The 12,037-nt window shown below is 41.3% G+C and overlaps 1 long non-coding RNA gene across 28 annotated transcripts; it reads right to left on the bottom strand.

Moving 5' to 3' along the window:
• Window positions 1-560: 560 nt before the first annotated feature.
• On the bottom strand, window positions 561-9,614 carry LOC124702884. 28 transcript variants are annotated; one of them, XR_007002782.1, is made up of 16 exons: window positions 9,350-9,611; window positions 9,049-9,137; window positions 8,621-8,789; window positions 7,943-8,114; window positions 6,981-7,119; window positions 6,774-6,853; window positions 6,621-6,679; window positions 6,288-6,372; window positions 5,597-5,671; window positions 4,920-5,495; window positions 4,680-4,838; window positions 4,303-4,446; window positions 3,692-3,944; window positions 2,176-2,276; window positions 1,540-1,647; window positions 561-858 (listed from the first exon to the last, which is right to left on the bottom strand). It is a non-coding gene; the product is annotated as an uncharacterized LOC124702884 (long non-coding RNA). The 28 variants fall into 28 exon arrangements; XR_007002776.1 differs by having other exon boundaries at window positions 4,684-4,838; XR_007002816.1 differs by having other exon boundaries at window positions 4,303-4,838; window positions 4,920-5,025; window positions 5,430-5,495.
• Between the last annotated feature and the right edge of the window lie 2,423 nt (window positions 9,615-12,037).

Below are 12,037 nucleotides of genomic sequence, written 5' to 3'. Positions count from 1 at the left end.
TTTCTTCATTAATGGGTGCAAAGTATATGATGCAAGAGCTTAAACATGAGCACAACAATTGCCAAGTATCAAATTATCCAAGACATTTTAGAGTTACTACATGTAGCATTTTCCAATTCCAACCATATAACAATTTAACGAAGAAGAAACTTCGCCATGAATACTATGAGTAGAGCCTAAGGACATATTTGTCCATATGCTACAGCGGAGCGTGTCTCTCTCCCATAAAGTGAATGCTAGGATCCATTTTATTCAAACAAAACAAAAAACAAAAACAAACCGACGCTCCAAGCAAAGTACATAAGATGTGACGGAATAAAAATATAGTTTCAGGGGAGGAACCTGATAATGTTGTCGATGAAGAAGGGGATGCCTTGGGCATCCCCAAGCTTAGACGCTTGAGTCTTCTTAGAATACTAGATGACCCGTTGCGCTATCGCGCAAATGGCAGAATTAATACATGAGAGAAATGCCTAAATCAGTGGGAACAAAAAAGTATTAATAACATGCTAATAGATGCTAACATATAGGATGGTATTTTGGTGCAAACGCATAAGGGAGACAATACTGTAACCATCATATGAATATTTTCACAAATATATTACATAACTTAAGTGATACTATCGTGGTTTCATAGAACGTTGGTGCTACATACACGATAATAACGGAAGGAACACCTTCTTTTTTTGGTCAGCGCATACAATGCTTCTGTACCCCTTAATATCTACTGATGTTCCTGGATGGTAAGCATCCATGTCAAACATACAGAAAAGTCCAAGTAAATCTTGTCACCTGGTTGTTTGAAATCAAAAGCTCCAGGGTCATCTGTGGTTCCAGCAGCAAATGCAAACCCCATGCCTATATGTAGAATAATGTGTTGTCCACAGGCCCAAGACCGGAATCAGCTTTTAGTTATTTGAGCATGAAAGCACTTTCTGGTAACCATAAGAATTGACATTGTTCCATTCTAATTTACATAATACTAAAATAAATGGATGCTAGAAACATGTTAAGAGCAAGAGTACATCATATAAGCAATTGAACATCAGAATCCTAGCTATCGATAGATGGTTACTAATCGGAGACATTGGACCTGGACCTGGTCAACCAGATAGTTGACCTGGGCAAGCATACTAATGTTTTTGAACCAAACACAACAAAATGTCTAACATCAAAGGACTTACTTTTCCTGTTGATTTCCTATTGATAACCAGTAGGAAGCAACCCTAAAGGACTAAATGTTTTTTGTCGATACCAAATAGAAAACAATCTTCACATAAGCATAACATCAACACGGTTAATTGTACATTATCAAGCACCAATAACACCTATCTGAATAGCAGAATAACTTCCACAACGAAATGGACCGGCGCGTATACTATTGCAACCTAAATGCACAGATGTAGGAAATCATAGTTAGCAGCAAAGCAAGTTAAATGTTCAGAGGATGGCCAGTGCCACAGATCAATGAAGTGAATGTTAATGAACGGGAGATGAATCTTCGCCTGAGATTGAATATAGAAAATATGATAATCTCACCTTGGATCTGCAATAGCACATTTAGGAATAACACACTCTTCCTCAATCATACAAGTACCCAGAACAAAAACACTTCGAGATCAGCAGCCAGCAACCTTACCGAAGCACCTACAAATAGGAAAATAGTGAGTTCAGGAGGAAAGATGACACCAATAATTGGAGTGAGGCATACCACAGAAACAAAAGTGTGAAGGGCATACGGCCCTAAAAAAGGCCATACAGTGCAATCTGACATAAACAATGCTAAGTATTTTTACGATGGGCATTACAAAGAAATCTTGGCATTTTTAGAAGTACAACATAAAAAGGGTAGCACATAATGAAACAAAGAGTTAACAATAATATGGGAACTACAGAGTTTGTCCAGACCAGTATTCCCAGAAGTCTTTTGACGAACTTTAGCATTAACAACTTCCATTTAGCAAGACAAAGTTACTAAGTTGCTCATGTTGTTTTATTGTTACTGTGGGTTGACCGAGACCTTGCAGTGGAGTACTAAATCAGATAAAAGTGAACCCCAGTCTACTTCCCTTCCTAACGAGACCATGCAGTGGATACCTTGCAGATGCAAGTGAACAAATGATGATCACCAATGAAGAACAAAGATTCTGGGGAGGGAAACAAAACATCATCTACCTAGACACAAGGCGATCACGTCAGTGAAACAATATTGAAATTTTGCAGGGCACAACCCCTCCATTTTTGGATCAGCCATCTCACCGCAGCTCCACTTGCACCTGAAGATGGGTGGTGGTCAAAGAAAGGACAATAGCTAAAAAATCATGACCAACTAAAAAAAATCTGCGAGAGTATACTATTGAAAAAGCCAGATATCATGCTTGGCATACCACTCCAAGTATTCAATGTACATAAAGGAAAAAATGTATCATTTAACGAAATCATGTCGAACTAATAAAACATGACAGAAAACTATTGAAATGCCAAACAGAAGAAGTTCAGCTTCCATGGCAAAAAAAATAACAGGTCCAAATTCTTAAGGAGACAATGATCTTTGGTGGCAGTAAACCGGAGAGCATTTTTTTCTGAAGATTGTGAGGGCAATATGCTCCACTGTAATCTCAGTAAGACAAAAAAAATCACAGTAAAAAGGAAGCAAAAGCTACAAGCGTATATAAAGACGGTAAAATGATTGAATGCTTTGGAATATGGACACCTTAAATACATAAAATCCTAATATCATCAAGGAATTGACCCAACACGTCAACCATAATAAAAGTTAAAGTTAGTTCATATCATATTGGGTGCTAGTATCATGTAACTTGGTATCTATCTTCATTTTAGTTTGTTTTGTGTTGTACCCTGTCCAGTGGGGCTTGAGGCTGCAGCTAACCACATCTGTGCCTTTCCGTTGCGAAAGATAGCAGTACAATCGTAGTGTTCAGTGACATAAGTATAGTTCCAGCTCTGAAGGAATACTAACTATAAGAAAGTATATTGGTACGCACCAGGTAGCTAAATTAACCTCTTAATCTGATCCCTTGATTGGTTCCATGGTTTGTTTTCAACATTGTGTAGCCTTTTCTTTCATGGGAAAGATGTATGCTGCTACTGTTTTCAACATTGCATTATTTGATTATCTTTGGCAGTAAAAACATAAAAAAAGTGGGGTCCCTATGATCTCTTTCTCGGTAATCATGTGAGACAGCCAGCCAGCATCCATATGATATTTTTCTTAAGAATTATGACGTTACTAATGTCCCATTACAGTGAGGGTGGCAAAAAAACATATTATTGTCCCATTACAACCATTTCAATGTGTGTAATCAAACTTGCCAAAATTAAACTTTAGCTGCTAATATACGCAAAATTGTAAAGATTGGTCTCATGAAAAATATAAATAAGTGTGCCTTATAAGAGTACTTAATATCTATTTATGGGTTTCTATTGATAGTTATTGATATTTATGAAGAAAAGGGGAAACATATCCAGGAAAAAGAATCAACCGGCTCAACAATAGATCCATTTCCTATACCATTCGAGATTATGCTTGGTGATGTATAATTTGCGATGACATTGAATGTGACAGCAGACGGAATATCTTCAACCCCATTTCCTACACGAGCCAAGCAAAAAAAAAACAGCTAGGACTGAACACCGATCACAGCATACCGAAAGGTACCCATACTTTTACCTGAATGCATCCCATCTTTTCGGTGTTCACATCGACCACAATGAGCGCTCATTATCATCAGCATTCTTCAACTATGCTTCCCTTTTGAATTTCTTCTACTCATACATCTATAATAATTCATGAAATCCAACAGCGAGATGCCCGGACACGAGTACAACTTCTTCTTGACCTCAATCAGTACCAACCTATCTCCTGTCCCTATATATTCTCAACGTTGCCCCCAACAAGGGGCTCCTCCATGTTTGGCACCATACTGCAAAAGGTAGATGCTTACATGTGAAGTGAGAGTATATTATTCATGTATGTGGAAGGATATACCAATAAACCTCATCAGCATTATATAGGCTGCAATTCAGAGGCCGAGTTTAATGAGGAAATTGAGAGGAAACAGAGGTCGGTAGCTTTGGCAGCCAAGTTCAACATGTAAATTTTAGCATTTCACGTTTTCGGAGGAAACTGAGGGCAGTAGCTTTGGTAGCCAAGTCCCAACTGAATCATTTTAGTTTTTCTGGCCATGCTAATTTGCCTGGCAGGGTGATAAATTTGAAGCAAGAAATGAAAATAGCATGAAATATGAATTGAACGCCTCGCGGCCACACACACATACACACCTCTCCTTCTACTCTCTTATGATCACCACCTGAGGTTCCACCACCACGAGCAGCGCCTTGGACGCCATGTGGCTGGTACCACTGCTCCAACCCGTAGACCATGGTTGCCATGCCGTGAGCGCACCATCGATTGTGCATATGAACCTGCAGAAAACGGTCAATGTGTAAAACTGAAGAGTACATGCACATGAACCTGAAGAGGACATAACAAAATAGTACAACTGGATGTGTAAAACTAAGCAGTTTGCGAAGAAATCATAAAGAGACATAATAAAATATATCTTCATCAGTAACTAATTAATAGGGATGTGAATGACCTTGAAAACAAAAAGGAAATGAAATCTGACACAAAACATGCAGAGAACATGAGAAATTACACACAGGCTACTTCAGGGTTGCTGCTGAAGCTTCTCCAGCACACTGTCGACGCCATGCAGTGCTGCTAAAAGGCAGAAAGGATGACCATCATGATCGTGAAACCCCAAGCCAGCGCCGGCCTCCACCATCAGAGCAGATCAACATATCTGTCCTCCTCGCTTCAGATCAAGGAAGAAATAAAACAATGAAATGGAAGAGCAAGCAGCAATATGTGAAACCATATTTTCTAAGATACATACATATTTACAATCCTTGATAGTAAGCACCTGAAATTTTCCCACTTCTTCCACTCGAAATTAGCACTGAATATCGTTCTAAAGTAAAAGAGGGGCAAATGCTTTCCTGCTTCAGTACACACTAAGGTTAGTCGTGTCAATGTTGTGTCAAGAGAGGTTAGTTATATGAAACTCTTTCTTAGGCAGATAAGAAAAGTAATCCTTTTTTTGGCAAATAAGCTCGATTTTAGCATCTCCTAAGCTCCCAGCCACTCTAATTTAAGACATATTAACTCAAAACAAATGGCATCTTGTGTACCATGGCAAGCAAGAGATGCAAGAACTTGCTGAATGAAATGGACGGAGTAATATATGGCATGGACTTTCTAGCATGCAGATTTACCCCAAAATAACTCATATTGTATTTCACAACTTCTGAATGCTTCTTCAATTATTCAGTTATATATTCACGGAGATTTACCACAAAAAAATGTACCACCCAAATTTTAAGAGAAAAGAGAAGAAACCCATCACCTTATCAGGTACTCTTATATCTGATAGTGTCGAAAGATTACAGCTTGCGTCTCCCAAAAGACCGCACTAATTAAATTTCAGCATACCACCACAGAAAGGGGACAGGAGAAATGAGATCGAGGGCAGAGAGAATCGAAAATGAGAGAGAAAGGCTAGGAGGAGCTCACCTTGGTGTCTAGCTTGGCCATGCTCGTCGTTGCTGAAACCTCAAATGATAAGGAGAAATGATAAGCATACCACCACTAAAATCGAAGAAATCGAGTATATAAGTAGAGCATTCTTCATAGTAAACAAGAGAGATCCTGCTCGTTATGACATCAATGCTATAATCTCATGGTAGAAAATTGCTCATTGTATTATCTTTTTCAGCAAACTGAAGCCCGAAATGATACTGACAAAACAAACAAAAAATAGCTATACCTATGGAGATAAAGTATCCCCTCAATGGAGGCAATCCAATTGGCTAAATAAATGTATGGAAGAAGGGAGTTGAAAATTGAAGGCATCTGTGCAATTCGCTACCACTGCTGAACTCTCTGCTCTAACTCTGGAACCCCACACCCATGAAGAAAGCAAACCAATATATCAACCAAAACCGCTAATGGCATAAGCCCAAATGCATAGTGTCCACAAATAACTCTGACGCCAAAGCAAAAAAAAACACAATAGCTATATTGCCTGATCTGTAAGAAAGGAAGTAAGCTTGCCAAGAAATTCAAAAACATAGTAATGCCAAAGAAAAATCACACTATGGCATCGTATTGTTTGACTTAAATATACAAAAACAACAGCAGCATTATAACTCCCTTGATTATAAAATGTAGCGTGTAGTTGTATCTTGTATGGAAGCATTCTCACCTCAAATGGAGCAAGGGAAAACCATCACAGTTCACGACAGAGGTAGAGCTGCCCAAGAAGGTAACTACAATACAGCAACTGTAACCTGTACACGAGTAGGTGTTTAATTCAGCCATCTATCAGTTAGCTTCAGTTCTTTATATTACACGAGTAGGTGTTTCTTAACATCGTGATCATGTTCAACAAGAATCGCAGAACACATATCCAGATGCAAAAAAAAAATTGAAAGTTTCAAGATATTGTGCGAACTCAAGGGCTACGCTATTACGATGTGGGGAATTTAAATGCATGGCTTATGTTGAAATCAAAAAATATGCAAAAAAAAAGACAAACCTGAGTTGAGGGAGGATGAGAACCATATACTGTGGTTATTTATTTGAAGGATTCCATAGCTTGACGAGAGGGTGCACATATTTGAGAAATAGCATATGGAGTTGGACAGAGTACATGAGAATAAACAGGAAAAGAGAGAAGAGGATGAGCAACCTGGGGCAGCGACGGAGTCCACGAAGGCCAATGGTGGTTGTTGTCGCTCTCGGTGAATCTCCTGGACATCCAAACTCTATCTGTGGAATGAAATAAAATTTGGGAGGAAGGAATCAGAAGGAGGAGTCAGTAAAAATATAGAGACGATGATGCTCCCACGGGGAGAGAAGGAGGTCAGCTGCGTAAAATGGGATGCTCTTCTCTGACCTTGTGCAAAGACTGGCTATCGCCACCCTTCAACGGGTGCCTCCTCTCACCCGCCACCGCCATTGTCTCGTCCGCCTCCGTCGCGCTCGTCGGTCATCCTCCACACTGCATCATCGAATTCATCCAATATTAGGCCTGACTATGCAACACGATAGATGAATCCACCACATAACATCAGACAAATAATGATGATGCAACAAAATCTCTAAATGAGCCACAATCCCGTTATTTCAACTAAATCTAATTCTTATAGTAATCAGGGAGTCATGGACTTTAATTTATAAACTTTAATAAGCCAATTCTGCAACCAACCTATATTCTGAAAATCACCCACTTTATCACATAAGCATTGAGACACAATCCAGGTAAATCTAGAAGAGATAAAATTAGTACCACATGCCACTTTGTGCTCATTAGAGCTGAATAGATTCAGCTCACAAGCTTGTAAGCTATGATATAAACTGCATGGACATAAAGGCATTTTTGCATCTAAAGAAAAAAAATGGAGCATGTACGGATACAATTTGATAAGCAATATGATAATATTCAGTTCTTCTTAGAATTAACACAGTTAGACCAGATTGTAGTACTATCATATAAGCCTCCAAAGACTGTACATGTTGACAATAAAATATGGATGGTACTAAGTGTTCACCAAACCATTCATGTTTCCTCAATTGCTATTTTCTCTGCTACCGAGATCAAAGTAAAGAAAACAATTGTATTTAGTCCAGGTGGAACATGCTATTATTACGAGAATAACACACAAGCAGAAGACAAATCCATGAGTATATATGCTCTACATCCTAGTACACGCCAATAAAATGCTGATGCTTTCTCATCAGGATTTAGGACCTTGTTCCTACATGCTCAATTAAATATTTCTGTTTTCCACGGTTACATAATGCAGCCTCACACAAAAGTACTACCACTGCAAACTATTCACCCAGATGCCACCATACCTGCAAAATCTCAAGGTCTTTCTTCAGCTCGGGTGTGTTGCTCGGCACCCGACCGTAAGAACCCATACAAGAAATAATAGCAAGATTCTAAGTTGGTGAAGCATCTCCAGTAGGAAGCTGACAGGGAGGTTGACGAAATCTGGTCAAGGCGGTGACGCACTCTGGCCCTGCTCTACCCATGAAAACACAACAGAAATTATATTATAGGCAGTAAAGTTCAGAATTACAACCAGAACGAGTACAAGATGGAGATGCTTCATGGCAGCCCTCATGTAAGCATATGGTCAACAGAAACATGGTGGTATTATTGACCAGAGAAGCTCTTAACAAAGCAAAACACCATACCCGTATAACATGTATAAGCATCATTTAACTTTACGAGTCACAAAATCAAGCCCATTGGTATTTTTCTTAGGTTAGAGCCATGATGACTATCGATCATACCTGATTCAAATCAGGCCAAACACTGTACCAGGCTAATATGTTTCTCATTACGTATTATACATACTATTAAGCACTATCAAGCAAGGCAGTGCCAAAATAATTAAGATGGATGCTTTTATAAATGCTTTGAAAACCATGAAACTAACCAAGGATCAAACAACATTTTTATTTAGGTCACAAATATGCCATGACCTCGTCATCTCCACGGCTGACAGGTCGAGTAAACTGGCATACCTCAAGCTGCTACTCCTGGAAGTAAGGCTGATGGGGGGTAGAAAGCGCCACAGAATAGACCGTCGTCGCCATGCTCCGGGTTGGGGTAGAACAGGACATGAATGCTGACACCAGACCCCTTGCCCCGTGTTGTCCCCTTCTGCTAATTCCCAAGCAAAATAATTCCAGTCTGACAAGCAGATGGAAGTGAATAAAAGTTAGTTTGTGCATATCACTCAGATTCCACATTTTTACTCAAAAAGGTTAGGTGCTACAACATGCTATTGACCAAATACAAGATAAAAATGAAAAATAAATTGAGACAAACAAATTTGGCATAACCTACCTCTGACCAAAATAGGGGAGCAAACAATTCAGCAATTGCATGAGCTAGTGCTAGGTGCCCAAAATTTAGGATGTCTTGAGAATATAATTAGGCTAGCTCTTACCATGATTGCAGCTTTGGCTGCACACCTATGAAACGCCAGCACGCAGAACCAAAACACAACGGAAGCAAACCAACAGAGAAACGACAAACCTGCACCAATAGATCAATAAGTGTTAGAACAGATCCTTTTGCTAAATCTTTTAGTAGTGCATCTACATTCTTGCAGTACATCAACAACCTCCAGATCCATACATCACACTAACAACCCTCTAATGCCCTCAACTGCAAAAACAATTATTCAGAGAAAGGGATGGATGGGATGGACGGGATCACAAAATGGAGTCACGATTTCTAGTGCTCACCAGTGTGTAGCTCCAGATTGACGGCCACTCGTGGATGGGAGGAGGGCGGAGAAGGCGGTTAGCTGCTCATGGTCGGGAAGGAGCACCGCACTCGGGGCTGCGCACAAAGCCATGGCCAGGCTCCGCACTCGGCGCACTCCAGGACGCTCCGCACAGGCCAGGCTCGTGGTTGAAGGGGAGGTCATCTCAGCGCTCGTACTTAGGGAGGAGCAGCTCGCCACGGCGAGAAGAATGCGGACGGGCCGGAGCGGGACCCCACTGACGCGCCCGGTGGCCTCCCCACGCGGCCGACCTCCTCCAGCGCGCCTCAAGCGCGGCCGACCGCCTCGGCGCGCCCGGCCAGGAGGGCGAGACGGCGCGAGCTCGACCTCTGAGCCGGCGGGCCGCCGCTCTCGCCCACCACTCACCCCCCACCCTCATCATGTTCATCCCCGCGCTCTCCCCTGACGGCCCGCACCAACTCCTCAGCCTCCCCACACCCAAACTCGACGCCGCAACTTGGGGCCACGCAGAAGATCGCCGTCGCCAGCTCGGCGCGCGTCGCCTGCGGCCGGCATCGCTCAACGCGCGCTCCCCGCCGCCGCACTGGCAGGGGAATCGGAGCCGCGGATGTGTCGTCGCCGCAGCCGGCCGATGCGTCGTCGCTGCTTCTGGTCTCACCCGCGCCAAATCCCGCCATCCCCGAGCCGCGCGGCCGCCGGCAGGATGCACCACGACTCGATCTGGTTTTCACCGCGGGGGAGAGGAGACGAGAATGGTGCTGGGCTCTAGGACGGGGGATTGGCTGCTTGCTTTTCTCGATCTAGGGTTTCACCGTGGACGCGAAAAAAGGTGACAGGAAACGAGCAGCGTCGCAGTCTCCGGCAATCGGGCCCCGCACGTAGCTGGCCCCTTGCGTCACTGACTTAGTCGGAAACTGAACAAGTGAGAAAAATATTTATCGATCGAACGGCTGTGGTGAAAAGTGGGACTTGAGATTACTGTTGCTGGGCAAACGAACGATCCAGATCAATGTGCCCCTCTCACATGGCCTGGTTGAGAGGGTAGTCTAGCATCATTTATAGGAGAAATGCAGGGGTGAACCACCGGGGCATCCCCAAGCTTAGAGCTTTCACTCTCCTTGATCATATTGCATCATACTCCTCTCTTGATCCTTGAAAACTTCCTCCACACCAAACTCGAAACAACTCATTAGAGGGTTAGTGCATAATAAAAATTCACATGTTCAGAGGTGACACAATCATTCTTAACACTTCGGACATTGCATAAAGCTACTTGGACATTAATGGATCAAAGAAATTCATCCAACATAGCAAAGGAGGCAATGCAAAATAAAAGGCAGAATCTGTCAAAACAGAACAGTCCGTAAAGATGGATTTTATTAGGCCACCAGACTTGCTCAAACGAAAATTCTCAAATTGAATGAAAGTTGCGTACATATCTGGGGATCATGCTCGTAAATTGGCTTAATTTTCTGAGCTTCCTACAGGGAGGTAGACCCAGATTCGTGACAGCAAAGAAATCTGGAACTGCGCAGTAATCCAAATCTAGTACTTACTTTACTATCAAAGACTTTACTTGGCACAACAAAACTCAAAACTAAGATAAGGAGAGGTTGCTACAGTAGTAAAAAACTTCCAAGACACAAATATAAAACAAAAATACTGGAGTAAAAACATGGGTTGTCTCCCATAAGCGCTTTTCTTTAACGCCTTTCAGCTAGGCGCAGAAAGTGTAACTCAAGTAACATCGAAAGATGAAGCATCAACATCATAACTTGTTCTAATAATAGAATCATAAGGTAACTTCATTCTCTTTCTAGGGAAGTGTTCCATAACTTTCTTGAGAGGAAATTGATATTTAATATTACCTTCCTTCATATCAATAGTGGCACCAACGGTTCGAAGAAAAGGTCTTCCCAATATAATGGGGCAAGATGCATTGCATTCAATATCCAAGACAACAAAATCAACGGGGACAAGGTTATTGTTAACCATAATATGAACATTATCAACTTTCCCCAAAGGTTTCTTTTTAGCATTATCGGCGAGATTAACATCCAAATAACAATTTTTCAATGGTGGCAAGTCAAGCATATCATAGACTTTTTTAGGCATAACAGAAATACTTGCACCAAGATCACATAAAGCATTACAATCAAAATCTTTGACTCTCATTTTAATGATGAGCTCCCAACCATCCTCTAGCTTTCTAGGAATAGAAGTTTCAAGTTTTAGTTTCTCTTCTCTAGCTTTTATGAGAGCATTTGTAATATGTTTTGTGAAAGCCAAGTTTACAGCGCTAGCATTGGGACTCTTAGCAAGTTTTTGCAAGAACTTTATAACTTCAGAGATGTGGCAATCATCAAAATCTAAATCATTACAATCTAAAGCAATGGGATTATCATCCCCAAGGTTGGAAAAAATTTCAGCGAGTTTTATCACAAGCGGTTTCAGCGAGTTTTAGCAGTTTCAGGTAATTTTGCGCGCTTTGCACTAGGAGTAGAAACATTACCAACACCAATTATTTTACCATTGATAGTAGGAGGTGCAGCAACATGAATCATTAGCATTGCTAGTGGTGGTAATAGTCCAAACTTTAGCTACATTTTCCTTATTAGCTAGTTTTTCATTTTCTTCTCTATCCCACCTAGCACGCAGTTCAGCCATTAATCTTATATTCTCATTA

Source organism: Lolium rigidum, chromosome 1 (assembly GCF_022539505.1).
Source record: "Lolium rigidum isolate FL_2022 chromosome 1, APGP_CSIRO_Lrig_0.1, whole genome shotgun sequence".
Taxonomy (NCBI): domain Eukaryota; kingdom Viridiplantae; phylum Streptophyta; class Magnoliopsida; order Poales; family Poaceae; genus Lolium; species Lolium rigidum.
The sequence above is the reverse complement of the archived record's forward strand: the minus strand, read 5'-3'. Positions and strand labels throughout refer to the sequence as shown.